The sequence below is a fragment of the Lolium perenne genome, chromosome 1, assembly GCF_019359855.2.
Source record: "Lolium perenne isolate Kyuss_39 chromosome 1, Kyuss_2.0, whole genome shotgun sequence".
NCBI classification, from domain to species: Eukaryota; Viridiplantae; Streptophyta; class Magnoliopsida; order Poales; family Poaceae; genus Lolium; species Lolium perenne.
Window position 1 is genome coordinate 3,425,642 of NC_067244.2, and position 21,010 is coordinate 3,446,651.

Here is a 21,010-nt window from a genome sequence, read left to right on the forward strand (position 1 = left end):
GTTTTTCTTGGTTATAGCTCCCTCCACAAAGGCTACAAATGTCTTCATGTACCCACAAACTGTGTCTACATTTCCTGTGACATGATTTTCGATGAAAGTGTTTTCCCTTTTTCACAAATGCCTACAAACTCTACACTACCGTCCTCCTCCGCAAATCCATTGCACCCTGACCAATTTGATGATGTTGCATATACTCAGCTGCTTTTAGCTAACCATGGTGCAGGTCTAGGTCGTGGCATCCGATTGGAGCTTCTGGACGATGATTCTCCGCCTCCTGATCGCTCGGACGATGTTGTTCAGGTCGATCATACACGTTTGCATGGCGATGTCGCCCCCATGTAGACAGGGCCATGGAAGAGCCGGTTACCCCGACGTGCTCTTCTGGCCCAATAGAGATGGCCTCGTCTGGTGCACCGGCGCCTGGCTGGTTTGGCGCGTCAATGTATGGCTCACCGTCCCTGGCGGACGATGGAGCGGCCGACACTCCGTCGCGCATGCACACTGCTTCTCCTGGCGATGCATCTTCCATGACAGCCACAGCGCCTACTAACTCTGGAACGGAGCAAACTAGTTTAACTCCACCACCTGAGCGACGTGGTGTTACCACTCGTTTACAAAAGGGTGTGCGTCATCCAATGCAGAGAACTGATGGGACAGTTGCATGGCGTGCTATTCGAATGGCGCATACTGTTGACCTTTGGCACTCTGAACCTCGTAATCATCAAGAAGCCATGACTTCTCCGCACTGGCGTACAGCTATGGAAACTGAATTCTCTGCTCTTCAGTCCAACAAAACTTGGCGATTGGTTCCACCGGTACCTGGAGTGAATGTAATTGACTCTAAGTGGGTGTTTAAAATTAAGCAGAAATCTGATGGCTCTACTGAAAGATACAAGGCACGTCTTGTGGCTAAAGGGTTCAAACAACGCTATGGTCTTGACTATGAGGATACTTTCAGTCCTATCGTGAAACCTACTACTATTCGCCTTCTACTATCCATGGCGATTACACATGGTTGGCATCTTCGTCAACTTGATATTCAGAATGCATTCTTGCATGGAGTTCTTGAGGAGGAAGTCTATATGCGTTAACCACCTGGTTTTGAGGATACTACTCGGCCTTCACACTTGTGTCGTCTTGATAAGGTGATCTATGGACTGAAACAAGCTCCTCGTGCGTGGCATGCACGTCTCAGTGCAGTTCTTGTTGATCATGGTTTTACTGCATCTACGGCTGATACATCCCTCTTTATACTCCGGCGGCCTGGGGTTACTCTCTATTTGGTCGTTTATGTTGATGACATTATTGTGGTGAGTTCTTCGATTACTGCCACTGATCGCCTTATTCATCAGTTGCGTGCCTCTTTTGCTCTCAAGGATCTTGGACAGTTGCACTATTTTCTTGGGATTGAGGTGCAAAAATATGATGGTGGTCTTCTCCTTAGTCAGCGCAAGTATGCGTCTGAGCTTTTACGGCGTGCTGGTCTTCTCAAGTGCTCTCCGGCTTATACACCAATGGCCTCTTCAGATAAGTTGTCTTCTACAGATGGTACTCCTCTTTCTACTGATGAGTCTACACGCTATCGTAGTATTGTTGGTGGGCTCCAGTATCTTACTATGACTCGACCAGATTTATCCTTCGCGGTTAACAAGGTGTGTCAATATCTTCATGCTCCTCGATGCTCTCATTGGTCAGCAGTTAAACGCATCTTGCGATATGTCAAGGCTATCATGACACATGGGTTATTTTTGAACCGTTCTACTACGTCTTCTGATCTATTGTCCGCTTTTTCTGATACGGATTGGGCTGATAATTCTGATGATCGGCGATCAACCGGGGGATATGCTATCTTTTATGGTGGTAATCTAGTTGCTTGGAGTGCTCGTAAACAGGCTACGGCTTCTCGTTCTAGTACAGAGTCTGAATACAAAGCACTTGCTAATGCTACGGCAGAGCTTATTTGGGTTGAAGCTCTTCTTGGTGAGCTTGGTGTTTCACAGAGTCGTCCACCTATACTATGGTGTGATAATATTGGAGCAACATATCTTTCTTCTAATCCAGTTTTCCATGCTCGAACAAAGCATATAGAGGTTGATTTTCATTTTGTTCGAGAACGGGTTGCTCAGAAATTGCTCCAAATAAAGTTTATTTCATCCAAGGATCGGTTAGCTGATATTTTCACCAAGTCAGTACCACTACCGATATTTCAGACATGCAAGCGCAATCTCAATCTTCGTGGTACAGCTGAGATTGAGGGAGGGTGATAAACTACGCAATCGTATTAGGTTCTAATTCTGATTTGTATCTGGTTAGGTATGTATAAACCTAAACCGACTGTGCTTCTGACATTGTACCTCTTGTAATGTCCTCAATATATAATACAATGCTGGCCCTATTGGGAGCTGTGCACTACCCTACAATTTCCGTATACTCGTTTAGGGGAAGCACGGGAGATGCATCGTCAACTCTCTGCATTCCTCAAAACATACTAGAAAAAAAGCAAGATAACGATCCGCGTAACGCATGTGGAAGCGTGGGGACGCATAATCAACTCTCTGCACGCCTACCTCTCACCACTTTAACCAGTCCACCACGCCTCGATCACTCTCCCATTGGCCAACTAATCCGCGACAAAGACAGACGCTTCGGCTTCTCCGTCGCCTCCGCCGTAGGATTCTACGACCGCGACTCCTATCCGGCGGGACGTACACTTGAGTGCACGCCAGGTCGCCAAGCACGAGGACACCGGGATTTGGAGCACAGCGCCTTCGCCATTCGCAGCCCGACAAATGTGACCACGTGGGTAGAAGAATCGGCCACAACATCGTCGGAGTTCTAGTTTGTGCATGAGACCCAGTCAGCGGATTCGACCTCACCACAAGGCCATGCCTCAAGCAGAGCAAATGACGTGGCGACGTGGACCCCAAGCTAGCACAAGGCGGGACATGGAATGCCCCCCAGGATTTAGCTCTACTCCCAGGTTTCCACAATCCCTAGTGGCACCCCAAACGACATCATGTACTTTCCTGGCATATGAGGGGCGCTGGCACCAACGGCCGCATATAGGGACGACTCTGCCCAGCGGTGCCCCAAATAGACAACAACTAAAACCGGGCAGGACCTAAAATTCCATTAATTTATCGTGATATACTACAAACTTGTATTAAGTTCGACTAAAACTTAAACTAAACTTAACACGAAACTACACACCGTCGGGCGTGCCACGAGACAGGCCTACCTAGCTGTTCTGCCAGCGCCCCTTGGCCAGCGCCCGTCTCTCGGCCGTGTCTGCAGATGCCTGTGACATCCTCCCCGGCTCCGGGTGTCCGGCGTGGGAGCTGTTGTGGGGGGCGTTTCCCTCCACCGCCACGCGCCATCCTGCGCTGACTTCGACTGGCCGAGCATTTAGTGCCCCGCGCGCACACCGATATTCCTCATTCTGGGCGACCCGCTGAACCTCATGAGTGGCCGCCTCAGCGAGATACTGGGCATTGATCTCGATGATCCTCTGCAGCTCATCGGCCATGAGGAGCCGAGTAGCCTCCTCCGTGGGCGCCCTCTCCTGCGAGATGTCCACGGCGTAGTCCACGACGGCCGCATTGGCCTCCTGCACGGCTCGGATGGCGTCCCTCTCCAAGCGCACCGTCTGGTAGGAGGCAAGTAGCGTCGCCTGCTCCGGGTCAGCCGGTTCTAGCCCGTGTAACCACTGATCCTCTTCCGCTGATCCTCTTCCGCATCCACCTCATTCAGAGCCTCTGCCTCGTCCTCTTCGTCTAACTTGCCATATTCAACTGAGTCGTCATCTGAAGGTGGTGGATTCTCCCCCGACAGCGGTGGGGATGGGTTCTCCTCCGGTGGTGGGACGCGCTGGCGCAATATCGCATAGGTGGTTGGAATACGACGAGGCATATTGCAGGCGAGTGAGGTGGCAAGCAGCGAGAAGGAAGCGTGGGTTGGCTCCCCACGTGAGCTCCCCACGCGACGACCCACCTTTATAGCTGGGGCGCAGGGTGGGAAACAGGGCGGGAAGCAGCGAGAAATGGCGGGAAAGAGCAGTAGCGGACATGACACCGCCACAGAAGAAGGTGCAATGGCGACACGTGCGGAATAAGCAACACCGATGGGACGTCTCCCAGCCTCCACCTAGGGAACCGTCACCACCATTAACATGATTAGGTGAGAAGCCATTGTGCCTATGATAGGTCTGGCCCGATTGTGGGTATACGACGTCGCGATGGAAAAATCTTACGTCCGGCGCGCCCAGGCGCCCCCCTATGGGTCGGCGTCAGGCCGGGGGTGCCGGACAGTTTCTTGGGCTGCGCCGGAACCAATCCGCATCTAAGGGTTACCATGCCCAGAAGTTCGTTGTAAAGTGTTGCTGATAATCACGCCGACATACCTGAAATTCTATCCAGGCTCGTCACTCTTCCCATTGCATTGCGCCTAGCGATGGGCACAATGGCCAGTCTCATGGAATCATGCGCCAAGCAGGCGTTGGTTAGGTCTGGCATTTCTGTGCGCTGTCATTTTGCGCTGCTTAATACATGTGCGTCGGGATCTCAATGGATCACGACGGCGCACTAATAAACTCATGTCTCCAATTTAGCTCTGCCCCAGCATATCCTGAAACGGACATAGCATTCATTTGGGGTTAATGCCACTGATCCCACGTGTCGCGCGCACACTTTTCCACGGACCATCAAAGATGGCAACCGGAGCGCGACTCGCAAGATCAGTAATAGTAACAGCGACCGCAACGGTGTGTTTGGGTAAACAACGTCAAAAAATTTAACAACATGGCTGCATGCGTGTAGAAACTAAGGAACAAACGAAACCACGCTAAGCGTAAACAACAGAAGTAACGGCAAAATCATGACAGAGGAAAATAAGCAAAAAAATTAGATGCTCGTAGGTGTACACGGTTAGCCGAAAAACGGCGAACAAAACAAAGCATGAGAACACCAAACAACAAAAGAATAAGCAAGGAAAAAACGATGAAAGAAAAGCAAGAAACAAATGCGACGAAAAGAGAAAGCTAGCAGAGGAGTGCGTACCCTAAAAACCTAACGCTTTGCATCGTCGCCCTGTCCGGTCGTCAGGACATTCCCGACGATGGCGCGCAAGGAAAGTACAGAGTGTAGCGCATAGGAGAGGGCGGCGACGAGAGGCTAACGGAATGAGGTAGCTAACGCAATGTATATAGAATGGGCTGCGATACGTCTTTTGTAGACGGTGCGTAGCCACGAGAGCCCGGAAGGAGCAACATGCATGTGGGCTGTGGCAGAAAGGCGTGCGGGTTTCAAACACGTACATCCGACATCCGAGACTGAATTCAAACACGTACTGTAAATATAACCGGATCCAAAAAAAAAAAGATATGACAAGTATTTCATCAACCAGGGTAGGATCGGCAAGAAACACACCGGTGAATCGGACAGCTGACCACAATGTTCCTGGTCCTTATAGTCCAGCGACGAAGGATACCGTGGTCTAACGAATAACAAAACGAATAACTAGGCGCGAGTCCTATCCATACCATTGTTGTGGCAGGCTCGCCCTGTCTCAATGTGCCCGGCATTCAGGAGGCCGGGCAGGATCATAAGCACTTCAACCGGTACGCGCGCTGGAGCTCTGGTGGATCCATAGCGACGGCCCCAGGTTCTACCTCCCTGGTGTTGAGGCCCCGTGGAGGTGGCAGTGTCTGAAGTATATGTCTTTCATTTCATGGACACAGACGAGGAGTGTTGTGCGCTCACATCTGATTCTAGAGACACATATGAGTCAGACGCGGGTAGCTCATCTTCTGAGTCATTGAACATGAAATAGGATCCCTTAGGTACACACAAGTCCCTTATACTTATGGCTTCTTCACAAGGGAGTTTATGAGTACCCAAATTTTTGATCCTAGTAAGATAATTTCGGGGTGCGCAGCTGGAAGTTCCTAGTGTATAACCTCATCATTCTTCTCTTACTTTCCCTCCTTTGTAGGGGTGTTTCAAGAGGAAGTGATTCAAAACTCTCACTTTCTGATCCCTCCGAGTCTGACATGATTACACTGTAAAAACGAGGAAACGGAAGATCTTTTTTAGAAGATTCCTGAAATATAGCTATTACAAACCGGAACTAAACAAATGCAAATAGGACCGTAAACAAAATAACAGAAACGCAACCTATTCCTCAGCCACCGCGAAGAAAAGAGCACCGCGGGGAAGAGGGTCCCCACCATGGCCAGCACTAATCCCACCAAGGCAGCTAGGAGCCTAGGATTAGCTAGCTCGGATGGTAGGTGGCCATGTCAGCTCGTACGCATACCCCAGCACTGCCGCTTGCCCCGGAGTGCGTCCGGCAAGACGGGAGATGACAGCTCACTGGTCTCTTTGTCGAGGGAAAGAACACAGTCTGCAACCGTCTAGTAAGCAGAACCGGCGGTGCTCCCTACGAAGCTGATCGGCCCCGTGGCCGGAAGTCCAACGTCCACCAGCGGCGGACAAGAACACGTAGGCCTTGCCAACGCCAGCAAGATAAATCATGCATGTCAGCTTGAAATTTGACAGACTGATACGCGCGCATGCATTCTCACCATCGAGGAGGATGGTGCCCAACAAACAGCAGCATTCGTGGAACCAAGCCGAGGGAGGGATCATCTTGTAGCGACGTGACAGGGGATCGCAAACCATGAGACATGATGGCGACACCCAATCGTGTGTGTCGTTGAAGTGCAGAAGGAGTAGGAAGCCGCCCCAAACATCGGCGGGCTCCCAGCTTGGCTTGCCATATGCCGTGTGTGGGAGGAAGTCGAGCGCAAGATTCTGTGTGGCAGCGATGCCCTTCCAATAAGAGGAGGGAACAAAGGTGGGGTTATGGCCAGGCAGATGCGTGGAGTCGATTCCTTCTGCAGGCATATGCCAGGTGGGAACAAAGGTGGGGTTACGGCCAGGCAGATGCCCGTCGACATAGTAATGGCTAGCGACATGTCAGGGTGGCGCGTTGTGGAGAGAGGTGAGGACTCGGAAGCCGTCCGATGCGATGACATGTCGCTAGCGCCTGTAGGTGAACATGGAGCGGACAAGGTTGACAGGCAAGGTGAGGCAAATGAAAATCAAACCGAGAAGCTCATCTGGGATGGCATCAACACTGTCCTCTGGAGCAGACTTCCTCCACGCATTCTTGCGGCGGCAACCACAGCCCCCATCTCCGGCTAGACCTAGCCTGGCTAATGCGTGAGGGCAAGGTGTGTGATGTGAGTAGAATGTTCTTCAAAATCAGCAAAAATAAACACATTCAGCTACCTTAATAGGAATGCAAGGGCGGACCTGCGATTTAGCCGGTTGGTTCAAATGAACCGCATAAAATTTGTAAAACCATCATTCATCTAACTTTCCTCTTTTAGTGTTCAAATTTATTCCTCCAATGTTTACAGGCGAAACATCATAACATGGACAAAGAGTGGACCCGTGGGTTTGTTTACCTACCTTCGGCACTGAAAATATGAATTTCATTTAAAAAAATATAAACTGACATGGTGTCCTTTTATGGTACGTCAGACCAAAATATTGATCTCCAAGTTCAACAAAAGAATCAAAATCTTGGCATGGATTCCTTCTGCAGGCATATGCCAGGTGGGACCAAAAATTGAAAGGTATGCAGGGAAGCTTTATAAAAACATTGGAATGGCATAACACGCAGCCAAAACTGTCTTACCCCCTCAAAAAGAGTGCCACCAACGATTTGTCTGTGCATGCCTTGCTAAAATCTTTCGACGGCAAGTACAACATGGTACTATAACAGATAGGCCACCCATTTTTTTGTTCTACTCGGTAATGCAAGCAACCAACTTGCAGCCTCCACGGAGTCGCCGCCGCAGCTCGCCCCAAATCGCGAGCTTGCAGCCTCCACGAGTCGCCGCCGCAGCTCGCCCCAAATCACGAGCTTGCCGCCTTGACGGAGTCTCCGCCGCATGAGGAGCGCACCCAAAATTGGGACTTTGCTTCCTCCAAGTCCGCTCCAGGAGCTCGCGCCAACAGTACATAGGCTTCGGGAACTCAAGCTTATGGGAGGAAGAGAAGGTGCACACACAGAGCGATTGCAGCGGCCACTCGAGCAAGAAATGGTAACAAAAAATATATACCAATCCATTTATGATTCCTATGCTGCTATATGGTACTTGCAGTAACAAATTAAGGGAAAAATGTCCACTGTAATGTCAAGGATTGACATAACTGGTACATATGATAAAATAGACTATGTTTCTTGGCTTGTTCACAAGAATTGATTGTAGTATCCTGCAAATTGGCCTGTTGGAATGCTACTGACAGGAGGACAATTCAATTGCTCATCTTGAGTATATCTAATACTTGTTTCCTGTCAGATAGTAGATGCAAAACGAAAATAAGAATGAAATGAAATTTGATATATTGCAATTATATTATGTTTCAATAACATAGCATAAATTACATACTTGACTGTATGATGTCGTATCCGTAAGATTAGTACGTGATGGAGGTAAACCATTATCACTCGGTCCCTGAATTATGATACAAACTTGTGAGAAACCAAAGGTTTAGTGTTCTCAAATTTTTCGTAAATAGACTAGTTGATATCTTACCAACAAGGATTCCGTGAAACCAGTAGAATTTCCATTTTCATTCATCCACAAGATATCTATTGGTACCTCGACACCCTGTAGGTAATAAAAACAATTTCATGATTAGACTCAATATGTATGTCGAAACTCATGGACCAATGGGATGAGCAGTAGTTGTTACATTATTTTTGTAGTATTGTACTTCATCACTTGGACCCTCCTTTTTGTCTATTCCACCTTCCTTTCTTTGTTTGGATTTCCCTTTTGTTGACTTCGCCTGTTTTTCCCTTTCTTTTTAGCCTTTTCTTGCATTGATTCAACCCAACCCTTTGGTCTCTTATTACTGTTCCGGCCTTCTCCTTTTTTTAAACTAACCACTCTACTATCCAAGGTTTCCTGTGCCACTGGCGAACTTTCCTCATGGGAATCTTCTGGCTTGAAAATTTCCTTTATCTTATCTTCTATGGTTTTGTTGATTGAATCAATTGAACTATCTAGTAAGAAATACGATTCATCAAAATCCACTGCTCTGGAAGCCATGCGAGCAAACCTTTTGCATAAAGATTTGTATCGTTGCAATTTTTCTAACTTGGGATCTTCAACAATTTCCTTTCCTCTGTTGTCTTGCACGATGCCTGATCTTGCTTCTTTTGTCCATCGTTCAAGAATGTATGCTTCTGGAATCAACTTGATATTCATCATATCTAGTGATTTTAAAGCATGGCTACAGAGGATCCCATTCTAGGGTTCGTTGCATAGAAAACAAAAAAATTCTACAGCAAAGACGAATAAAACCAAGATCCAATCTATGGAAAAGCCAAGATCTAATCTATGAGATCGGAGCAATGAGATAGATGAGAAACTAACCCTCGTAGATCCAAAGCTTTAACGAGATCAGATCTCGTGGTTGATGTAGACGATCCTTCCAGTGCTGCAATCCGGCAGCACTTCCGTACTCGGTCACACGTACGGTGTCGATGATGTCCTTCCTCTCCCCGTTCCAGCGGGCAGCGGAGGTGGTAGATCCCCTCGGAATCCCAGCAGCACGACGGCGTGGTGGTGGTGGTGGAGGAGAAATTCCTGCAGGGCTTCGCCAAGCCTCCGCAGGAGAAGGAGGAGGGAGAGACGGGGCGGCTAGGGTTTGGGGAAGGGTGTGTCCGACCCCCTGGCCTCTCCCCACTTTATATAGGGGCTAGGGTCGGCCAAGGTGGCACCCAAACTCATCTAGGGCCGGCAGCCAAGGGGGAAACTTGCCTCCTAAGTTTTCCCCCCTTAATTTTAGGGATTTGGCCTTATCCCTTTAGGTGGGGCGCATGGGCCATGGTGGGCTGCATCCCCAGCCCATGTAGACGTGGTGCACCACCCATTTAGACCACGTGGTCCTTCCGGGATAGGTGGGCCCCACCGTGGGACCCCCAGAACCTTCTAGAAGATTCCCGGTACGATACCGGAAAAATCCCGAACTTTTCCGCAACCCTAAAATCAACTTCCCTTATATGAATCTTATTCTCCGGACCATTCCAAACCTCCTTGTGATGTCCTAGATCCAATCCGAGACTCCAAACAACATTCGGTCTCCATCTCATATTCCATATCTACTATACAACATCGAACCTTAAGTGTGTCACCCTACGGTTCGTGAACTATGCGGACATGATCGAGACACCTCTCCGATCAATAACCAATAGCGGGACCTCGATATACATAATGGCTCCCACATATTCAACGATGACTTCGTGATCGAATGAACCATTAACATACGATACCGATTCCCTTTGTCACGCGATACTTTACTTATCCGAGGTTCGATCATCGGTATCTCTATACCTAGATCAACCTCGTTACCGATAAGTACTCTTTACTCGTACCGTGATATGTCATCCCTTGTGACCTAGTCACATGCTTGCAAGCTAATTGAATGACATTCCACCGAGAGGGCCCAGAGTATATCTATCCGTCATCAGGATGGACAAATCCCACTCTTGATCCATGCGCTTCAACTCATACTTTTCGAATACTTAATCACATCTTTATAACCACCCATTTACGAAGTGGCGTTTGATGTAATCAAAGCATTCATCCGGTGTAAGTGATTTACATGATCTCATGGTCGAAGGACTAGGTTACTATGTATCGAAAGCTTATAGCAAGATGAACTTAATGATTTGATCTTATGCTACGCTTATTATTGGTGTTTGTCCATTATATCATTCACCCAATGACATAACCTTGTTATTAACAACATCCAATGTTCATGATCAGGAAACCATGATCATCTATTAATCAACAAGCTAGTTTAACAAGAGGCTTACTAGGGACTCTGGTTGTTTACACAACACACATGTATTAATGTTTCCGGTTAATACAATTATAGCATGGGGTGGAAACATTTATCATGAACACTAAGATATAACAATAACTACTTTATTATTGCCTCTCGGGCATATCTCCAACAGTCTCCCACTTGCACTAGAGTCAATAATCTAGTTTACATTTGTAAAGATATAACACCTTGGCCTTCTGGTGCTTATCATGTTTTGCTCACGGGAGAGGTTTCAGTCAACGAATCTGACACGCTCAGAAACGTATGTATTTTGCAATTCATTTGCGTCTCCATGCATCACTCATTTTCCAAATGAGTCGGCATTAATCGTATATGCTTAGTCTTCTGGTGGAACCTTAATTCCGCGGTCTGAAATATGTCACTAATATTGTCACACACAATATAGCTTCAATGTTCTGACACTACCGGAACTACACCAAGTTCTCAAAGAACTCCTTGACTCAAACATCCTCGATCATTGTCAAAACAATGACATACTCTGCCTTTGTTTGTAGAATCCGTCACAATATTTAGAACTCATCTAAATCTAGCATTGTGCTACCTCTTAATGAACACTTAGCCTAATTGAGATTTGAAATTCATTTTTATATGTGACCAAAATAATATCAGTGCAACACCTTACAGCGATTTGTTTGTCATTACCCCATACAAAACTATATATACCCTTGGTTCTTCTAAATCACTCAGGGATATCCTTACTATTGTCCAATGATCATTACATGAATCATTCTGGTATATTCTCGTAACACTTTAGAGCACAGGACATCTGATTTTGTACATATTATTCGTGATCTAAAATCTCTCATGTGTTTTTACTCATTGAGTGTCAAATACACTCAAGTCTTGTTAAACCTTCACATGGAAAAGAACACCTTCTTAACGTTTTCGTATTGAACTACTTCAATATTTATTCTATGTACTTTGACTTAAACTTATTATGCGTTTCAATCTACCTTCATAGATCTTGACACTAAATATGTTCTTAGTCCATATCCTTTCATTGAAGTTAATCTTCAATGAAACATTTTAATCACATCAAGTACATAATTACATCATTTATAATCAATGATATGTCATCCACATATAATATTACAACTATGTCTCGGCGCTCCCACTTAATTTCTTGTAAATGCAAGCATCTTCATCCTTTCCGATGAAATCAAAACTCTTTGATTATTTCATCTGGTGAAGATTCCAACTCCGTGATACTCACTTCATCCAGTTGAAGTTTGTATACCTATCTAGTATTCCACGGACTAGCAAAACTCTTGGTTGTATCTAGTATACATCCTTAATACACACTTCTGGTAAGGAATGTATTTCTGCCATCCTACTAACATATCTCATAAAAGAAATATGTAGCGATTACTAGAATAATCCGCATAGACTATAAGCATCGCTACGGAAGATCTAATCTTATCGTAGTCAACTCTTTGAACTTTGTCATAAACAACTTTTTGACAAGTCGAGCTTCTTCAAGGATATTGCATCCATGTCCATCAATTTTATAGATCTATTTACTTTCAAAAAGTATTCATCTATCTTGGATTTCATGGCATTTAGCCATTCTAACGAAGTCAGGACCCATCATAGCTTCTTTGTATGTAGTTGGTTTATCATTATTCAAAATCAATCCTTTGTCCACAAATCATTTATTTGATCACAAAGTAAACCATACCTACAAGGTTCAATAGGTACTTCAATTTCCATGACTATAACACTTTGTAGACATGGGAGCTATAAGTGTCCTAGCCGCTTCCGGAACCATTTCCGACTCTGCGCTACTCTGCTCATCATGCTCATGTTTATTAACCTTATCAAGTTCCATTGTCCTCCCACTCAAATAATTCGCTAGAAACAATTTCTTAGAAATAATCAACCTTATCAAGTAACATCGACAAACACTTTTGTCTTTGACTTCATAGTGGAAAGAATTCCCAATTTGTTCTCTGGGATAACCAACAAAGACATTCATCCGATTTTGGTTGTAAACTCATTTACTTATGCTATGCATACCAAAATTTAAGAAAAGACTATTAGGGTTTATACCCATGCCATAACTCATATGGTGTCATTTCAATGAATTATGATGACGCTCTATTTAGTGAAAAAGCGGTACTCTCTAAAGCATAATCCACAAAATATAATGGCATCATTTTATCTCATCATTAATCCAACAAGGTTTGGATACGTCCCTCGAATACTCCATCATAACTATGGTGTTCCGAGAATCGTGAGTTGTGGAACAATTTCGTAACTCTCTTAGATGTTCGCTAAAATTCGTAATTCAAATATTTCCTCCATGATCCAATCATAGGTATTTGACTTTTCTATTACGATGATTTCCACTTCATTCTGAAATTTATTTGAATCTATTCAAATGTTTTAAACTTTGTCCTCATTGAATAAATAGATCCATATATATACACTCAATTCATTGTTGGAAGTTTTCATGAAGTAGAAGAATCTTCCGCACACAACTATGCCTAATGAGCCATATACATCATCATGTATGTCTCCACTAAGCTAGTTGCCCGTTCAACTCTTGGCCTATGAACGGTATTTCAGTCATTTTCTTTAGAAAATATTTGCAAGCGCCGAACGATTCAAAAATCGAATGACTCCAAAAATCCATTTGCATGGAGTTCCTTCATGCGTTCCTTTCTAACATGACCTAAATGGCGGTTCCACTAATAAGTGGAATTCACATCATTTACCTTATGGCATTTTGGCGTCAGTGTTATGCATGTGTGTTTCACCATAAAGATTTATAATAACTTATCCATCGTACATGGGATACTGTCATAATTTGAACAACTCATTGTTTTCATTTGACCAGAAGAAAACAACAATTATAAAGTTCTTTATTATAAATCTGAAGGGCTAGGTAGAATGCCAACGATGAACATAATAACACTTTATTTTGTTCCAGACGTGCATTATTAACACATTCCTTGTCAGTCACTTAGGCCATTATATTCTTTTATTGCGTTGTGTTGAATGACATCTCATACCAACCAATATGGTACAAATACCTAAGAATTTCATTATGTGACCATCCAAAGAATACATTCATAACATGTATATCATCTATATACACCTGAGCTAGACTTTCTAGTCTTTTCTTTCTTTCTGCCAAATTTTTTTGTAGTTTCTCTTTTGGCTTTCCTCATTTTTCAGAAAACACTTCAGCATCAATAACTTCTTGGTTTGTTGGTCAAATACCAATAATCTTGAGGTTCTTAATTTGAAGTTGATCATCACATGACAAGTGTTCTAGATTTTACTATTAGTAACTTTTTAATGTGATGAACAATTTCACTCATAATTTTTATCCGTCAAATCATGACGACTTTCCAAGACCATGTCTGTACATGCTAGGCTCGTCAAGTTTAACCTCAGTATTCGCATGTGCAAATCTGGCTTGCACCCATTCTATGCACATGTAAAATCTATAATACCCGATCATCACGTGATGCTTCGAAACGACGAGTCTTAGCAACGGTGCATACTAAGGACGACGACTTCATGGATATGCGAATATCGTTAGTGCCCAACTAGTTGGAGGATCGGGACGCCTAGCGTCTTCAACCTTCGTATATTCCCATAAAACTTATGAGTTTATGTAGTCTCACTAAATTATATTCTATCATCTTGCACTAAGGTTTTAGATATCACATATATCTCACACCTTGCTTATTTCTGAAAACTATCTTTTCAACTCCTTACTTTTCAAACGGATTTGAACTTCAAGTTTTACGGAGATAAGATGATTTTAGGTACTAATTGAAACCATTGCTCTTTTGAATCAGCAATGTGAGGTTTACCAATAGTTCGCAATAGGACTTAATCATTTCTTGATTCTTTAACAATACGGTACCAGTCCGTAAAGTTACTTGTCAGATTTAACAGTGTTTCTATCTCAATTACTAGACTAGCACATGGTAGATAACGGATGCCAATTCTACAAATTTAATTCAAAACACTATTCAGACTATGTTCATGATAATTAGTTAATGTTTTAATATAATTACTAATGAACTCCCACTTAATACAACATCCCTCATAGTTGTTTAGTGGCACACGATCCATATTCAATACACCAAGTCCGATCATCACGTGAGATGATGTAGTTTCAATGGTGAACATCAACATGTTGATCATATCATCCATATGACTCGTGTTCAACCTTTCGGTTTCCTGTGTTCCGAGGCCATGTCTGTACATGCTAGGCTCGTCAAGCAAACCCAAGTATTTCCGCGTGTGCAACATGGCTTACACCCGTTGTATGTGAACGTAAAATCTATCACATCCGATCATCACGAGATGCTTCAAAACGACGAACTTTAGCAACGGTGCATACGAGGGGAGAACACTTTATTATCTTGATATTAATGTGAGGGATCATCTTATAATGCTACCGTCGCGATCTAGGCAAAATAAGATGCATAAAGGATTAACATCACATGCAATTCGCAATATGTGATATGATATGGCCTTGCTTCTTGTGCTTTTGATCTCCATCTCCAAAGCACACAAGCATGATCTCCATCATCACCAGTATTGCACCAAGGTCCATGGCGCCGCTTCATGGTTGTCCACCATCCATAGCAACTATTACAACTACTAACTCATAGTAATGGAATAAAGCTATTACATGGTGATTGACACGCAGGTCATGAAATAATAAACACAACCATTAGGCTCCTGCCGGTTGCCATAATACAATAATGATCATCTCATACATATTCATCATCACATCATGGCCATATCACATCACCAAACCCTGCAAAAACAAGTTAGACGCCTCTAATTTGGTTTGCATATTTTACGTGGTTTAAGGTTTTCGAGTAAGATCCAATCTACCTACGAACATGAACCACAACGTTGATACTAGTGTTGTCAATTGAAATAGTAGATTGAATCTTAACTATGGTGAGAGAGACAGACACCCGCAAAGCCACTTATGCAATACAAGTTGCATGTCAAGCGTGGAGCAATTCTCATGAACGCGGTCATGTAAGGTTAGCCCGGGCCGCTTCATCCCACCATCCCGCAAGATGCAAAATACACATAACGAAAGCAACAAAAGCATCAACGCCCACAAAACCATTGTGTTCTACTCGTGCAACAGATCTATGCATAGACACGGCTCTGATACCACTCTAGGGTTCGTTGCATAGAAAACAAGAAATTTCTACCGCAAAGACGAATAAAACCAAGATCCAATCTATGGAAAAAACAAGATCTAATCTATGAGATCGGAGCAACGAGATAGATGAGAAACTAACCCTTGTAGATCCAAAGCTTTAACGAGATCAGATCTCGTGGTTGATGTAGACGATCCTTCCAGTGCTGCAATCCGGCAGCACTTCCGTACTCGGTCACACGTGCGGTGTCGATGATGTCCTTCCTCTCCCCGTTCTAGCGGGCAGCGAAGGTGGTAGATCCCCTCGGAATCCCAGCAGCATGACGGCGTGGTGGTGGTGGTGGAGGAGAAATTCCTGCAGGGCTTCGCCAAGCCTCCGCAGGAGAAGGAGGAGGGAGAGACGGGGCGGCTAGGGTTTGGGGAAGGGTGTGTCCGACCCCCTGGCCTCTCCCCACTTTATATAGGGGCTAGGGTCAGCCAAGGTGGCCCCCAAACTCATCTAGGGCCGGCAGCCAAGGGGGAGACTTGCCTCCTAAGTTTCCCCCCCTTAATTTTAGGGATTTGGCCTTATCCCTTTAGGTGGGGCGCATGGGCCATGGTGGGCTGCATCCCCAGCCCATGTGGACGTGGTGCACCACCCATTTAGCCCACGTGGTCCCTCCGGGACATGTGGGCCCCACCGTGGGACCCCCGGAACCTTCTAGAAGTTTCCCGGTACGATACCGAAAAAATCCCGAACTTTTCCGCAACCCTAAAATCAACTTCCCTTATATGAATCTTATTCTCCGGACCATTCCGAACCTCCTCGTGATGTCCTAGATCCAATCCGAGACTCCGAACAACATTCGGTCTCCATCTCATATTCCATATCTACTATACAACATCGAACCTTAAGTGTGTAACCCTACGGTTCGTGAACTATGCGGACATGATCGAGACACCTCTCCGATCAATAACCAATAGCGGGACCTGGATATCCATAATGGCTCCCACATATTAAACGATGACTTCGTGATCGAATGAACCATTAACATACGATACCGATTCCCTTTGCCGCGCGATACTTTACTTATCCGAGGTTCGATCATCGGTATCTCTATACCTAGTTCAACCTCGTTACCGATAAGTACTCTTTACTCGTACCGTGATATGTCATCCCTTGTGACCTAGTCACATGCTTGCAAGCTAATTGAATGACATTCCACCGAGAGGGCCCAGAGTATATCTATCCGTCATCAGGATGGACAAATCCCACTCTTGATCCATGCGCTTCAACTCTTACTTTCCGAATACTTAATCCCATCTTTATAACCACCCATTTACGAAGTGGCGTTTAATGTAATCAAAGCATTTATCCGGTGTAAGTGATTTACATGATCTCATGGTCGAAGGACTAGGTTACTATGTAACGAAAGCTTATAGCAAGATGAACTTAATGACTTGATCTTATGCTACGCTTATTATGGGTGTGTGTCCATTATATCGTTCACCCAATGACATAACCTTGTTATTAACAACATCCAATGTTCATGATCAGGAAACCATGATCATCTATTAATCAACAAGCTAGTTTAACAAGAGGCTTACTAGGGACTCTGGTTGTTTACACAACACACATGTATTAATGTTTCCGGTTAATACAATTATAGCATGGGGTGTAAACATTTATCATGAACACTAAGATATAACAATAACTACTTTATTATTGCCTCTCGGGCATATCTCCAACACCCATGTTTCTCGAATTTCTTACAACTGCAAGAAACTGTTTGATCAATGGGGTGAACATATACTTTATATCCATAACCATTAGTTGGCTTTCCTTCAAGACTGCAAGTGGCAACACTGAACTCAATGATCGAATCATTTTGCACTGAGTTCTTGATATAATTTGTTGTTGATTTCTCAAACTCCTCCTGGAAGAGTTTAAATATAGGTGGCGTATAAACATTTGCTACTTGTTGTAGTACTGGCGTGCCCTTCAGTTTTAGCATCGGCAATTTTTTCCTAGCTTCATGTTCGGACTTTATCTCCTTCTCACGCTTCTCTTGCACAGCCCTTTCAAAATGTTTGAAGAACCTCACTATGTCTAAATTAAATTTCAGATGTTGCTTCAGATCCTTATTGAAGCTTTCACTGAGTTGTGTGCTTCGCATTCCCAATGTAAACACATCCTTCATGTAGCAGTAAGCCCACTTGTGCTTTAGTTTGTAAACACCATCCAGACAACTCCCTTTCTTCACCTTAGATTGCATCCACTTGAAAACTTCTTCAAACTTCTCTTCTTTTTCATATAAATACATGCAACGCTTGTATTCCTTCAATATTTTTGTTGCTTCATCCTTTTTTTGACCAGGATCACTAGGGAGGACTCCTTCTATTGGTTCTTCATCCATTGTTTGACCAGGGTTAGTAGGGAGGACCACTTCTGTTGGTTCTTCATCCTTATATGCACTTAAATGCTTTACTGCATTTTGACCCATATGCGAGCAACACAAACCATGTATTGTATCCACAAACACCTTGCCAATTGCATTGCCCATTGCTGCAGCTTGATCAGTAAAAATTGTTTTGGGATGCTTTTGATTATGTGCTGCTAGAAAAGTTTCAAATAACCATTCAAAAGAATCTTCTGTTTCATCATATAAGAGAGCTACTCCAAAAACCACTATTTCTCGAAAATGATTAAATCCAACAAAAACTCCCAATGGTCTGTACTCTTTGTTGGTAGAATATGTGGTATCAAATGTAATCACATCACCAAATAAAGCGTAGTCTATTAACATTTTAGCATCAACCCAAAATATATTTGTTATCTGTTCTTCACTATCTAGCTGAATAGCATATTGAAAAGATGGATTATCAATGACTTGCTGCTGAAAATACTTTAACAAACCTCCTGCTTCCCCATACTGCAAGCTACGTTGGCGCTTAGTCCTCAAATAATTTTTGCGATCTTGCAGTGTGTATCCAAGATTGGAGGTTCCGCCAACTACTTCTCCAGAAAAGACATGTGCTGCCTTTGGTGCAATGCCAACGTGATCTGCTGCATCTATGTCCATGTCATTGAAAGGACAAATTTTCAGCTGAGATGGGATCAGGTGGATCATATCTGGCCGGTATAAGATATGATTGTGCTCTGCCACAAAGTCATGTATTTGATATTTGTTAGTTCCCCTGTTCAAAATAATTCCCATCCTTGCATTACATCCTGTTCTTGTTTCTGCTCGCGAAGACTTGTATTGATCCTCACGTTTATCTCTTGATCGATGACCTTCTTTTCCACATAAGAATCTTGTTGAAGTCACCACTCCATCCTTATTTTTATTACTATAGTGTTTTCTAGCATCAAATCCAGTTTTGCCTGCATAATAAACCCATAAATTCCATGCTTCATCTGTTGGACTAAATTCCATACCTCGCCTGGGAGTCCAACTTGCGGCATGTTCATCGATGTTGTTTGATTCCACGTTGAGATTTTCGCTGAGATGTCCATTGTTGCATTCTGGCTGCATTAGTGAATGCCACCAATACCATCAGAGAAGAGAAGTATATAGATCTGGAGTTTTGACGAAGAATACAGATCTGGAGGTTTGAAGAATACAGATCGGGAAAAGGAAGATGACTATGGGTGTGCTAGTTTTGGTGGGAAACAATAGTGCGTGGTGTGGTTTTGGTGGGAAACAACAGTGTGTGGTGTGGTTTTGGTGGGGAAAATGGGGCGACTAGTTATTTTTGGAGGGAACCATGAAAAGGAAAAAAAACTTCCCTCCAAATTAGTAGATAAATCATAGGTTGTTACAGCGGATTAAATCTAGACCATAGAAAGAATAGAAGGGCTGGAATTTGCCCAACTCCACACGGTACAGTTGAGTCCAACTCCAGGGGATCCGAAGCCGGCAACAGGGGACTTTGGAGGTTCATCCTCGTCCCTACATTAAGAGAAACAGAATTAGGTTAAATAGCACATATCAACGACTGGTGGAATAGGTCTCGAGTAGTAGATACTTACGAGCTGATATCTTCAGCCATGTTGAACAAATTTAATTGGGTAGGAGGAGCCGAGCTTATTGGCTGGATGAGTTTCGGTGGTGAGGCACTCGAAGCATCAGAGTCCTCGCTAGCGTCGGATCACTTCCTTTTCCCCTGATGTGCAGCTTCATCGTGCGAGTGCGCGGGGGGGGGGGGGGTCGACGTCAGGGAATGGGAATATTCGGCTAAGGAATCTTCTTCATTCAAAATTTCTTCAGTTTCTGCGCCTCCTTCAGGGTCCGCGGCGGTCTCGGGTACTTCACCCCCCTCAGGCAACGGGGGGAGATAGCAAAGATGATTGTGGCCCTCTAGTCGAAGGAAATAAAAAGAGGAACAAGAAGGGAAATGAAAAACAAGTCAACAAAACAAAATTAGAACACGAAAACTTGCGACTTCGGTCTTCATCTTCGGCGAGAGAAGCCCGGCCTTGCGCAGCTTGCGGAGGTCGGCGTCAATGCACTTGGATCTGATCCATCCTTCATCCTTCGCCTTCCCCGCAGTAGCATCGCGGCGGAGCTTGCGCGCTTGGTTTTCCCCATCACGGAAGGTGGAGGATCTTGCTTTGAGGATTGAAGTGGAAGAGAGGAACAAGCTCTTGGAGGCAATGGTAGCAGTGCGCGAGGAAGAAGAAGATGGCAATTGGCGGAAAGGGGAAAGTGACCACAGTAGAAATCTCAACCTACTTATAAACGATGAAGCGACGAAGCGGAGCCGCTCGATGCTGGCGGTGTTTTGAGCAAAGCACATCCGCGCGGCCACATGGAAGAGAGATAACGAAGTGCCAGGCCATTAACTCCACCACTGCGGGAATCGAGGAGATTAACCGCACGCCGCGCCACTGCGCGCCTCGATTTTCGCGCGGTCGTGCGGTCGAATCAACCGCTTGGGTACCATTCACGCG

General features: G+C 44.5%; 1 long non-coding RNA gene across 1 annotated transcript; it reads right to left on the reverse strand.

The window, feature by feature from the left end:
- Positions 1–8,111: 8,111 nt before the first annotated feature.
- On the reverse strand, positions 8,112–8,680 carry LOC127341196 (uncharacterized). The gene is made up of 3 exons (XR_007875326.1): positions 8,606–8,680; positions 8,459–8,524; positions 8,112–8,361 (listed from the first exon to the last, which is right to left on the reverse strand). It is a non-coding gene; the product is annotated as an uncharacterized lncRNA (long non-coding RNA).
- Positions 8,681–21,010: the final 12,330 nt, after the last annotated feature.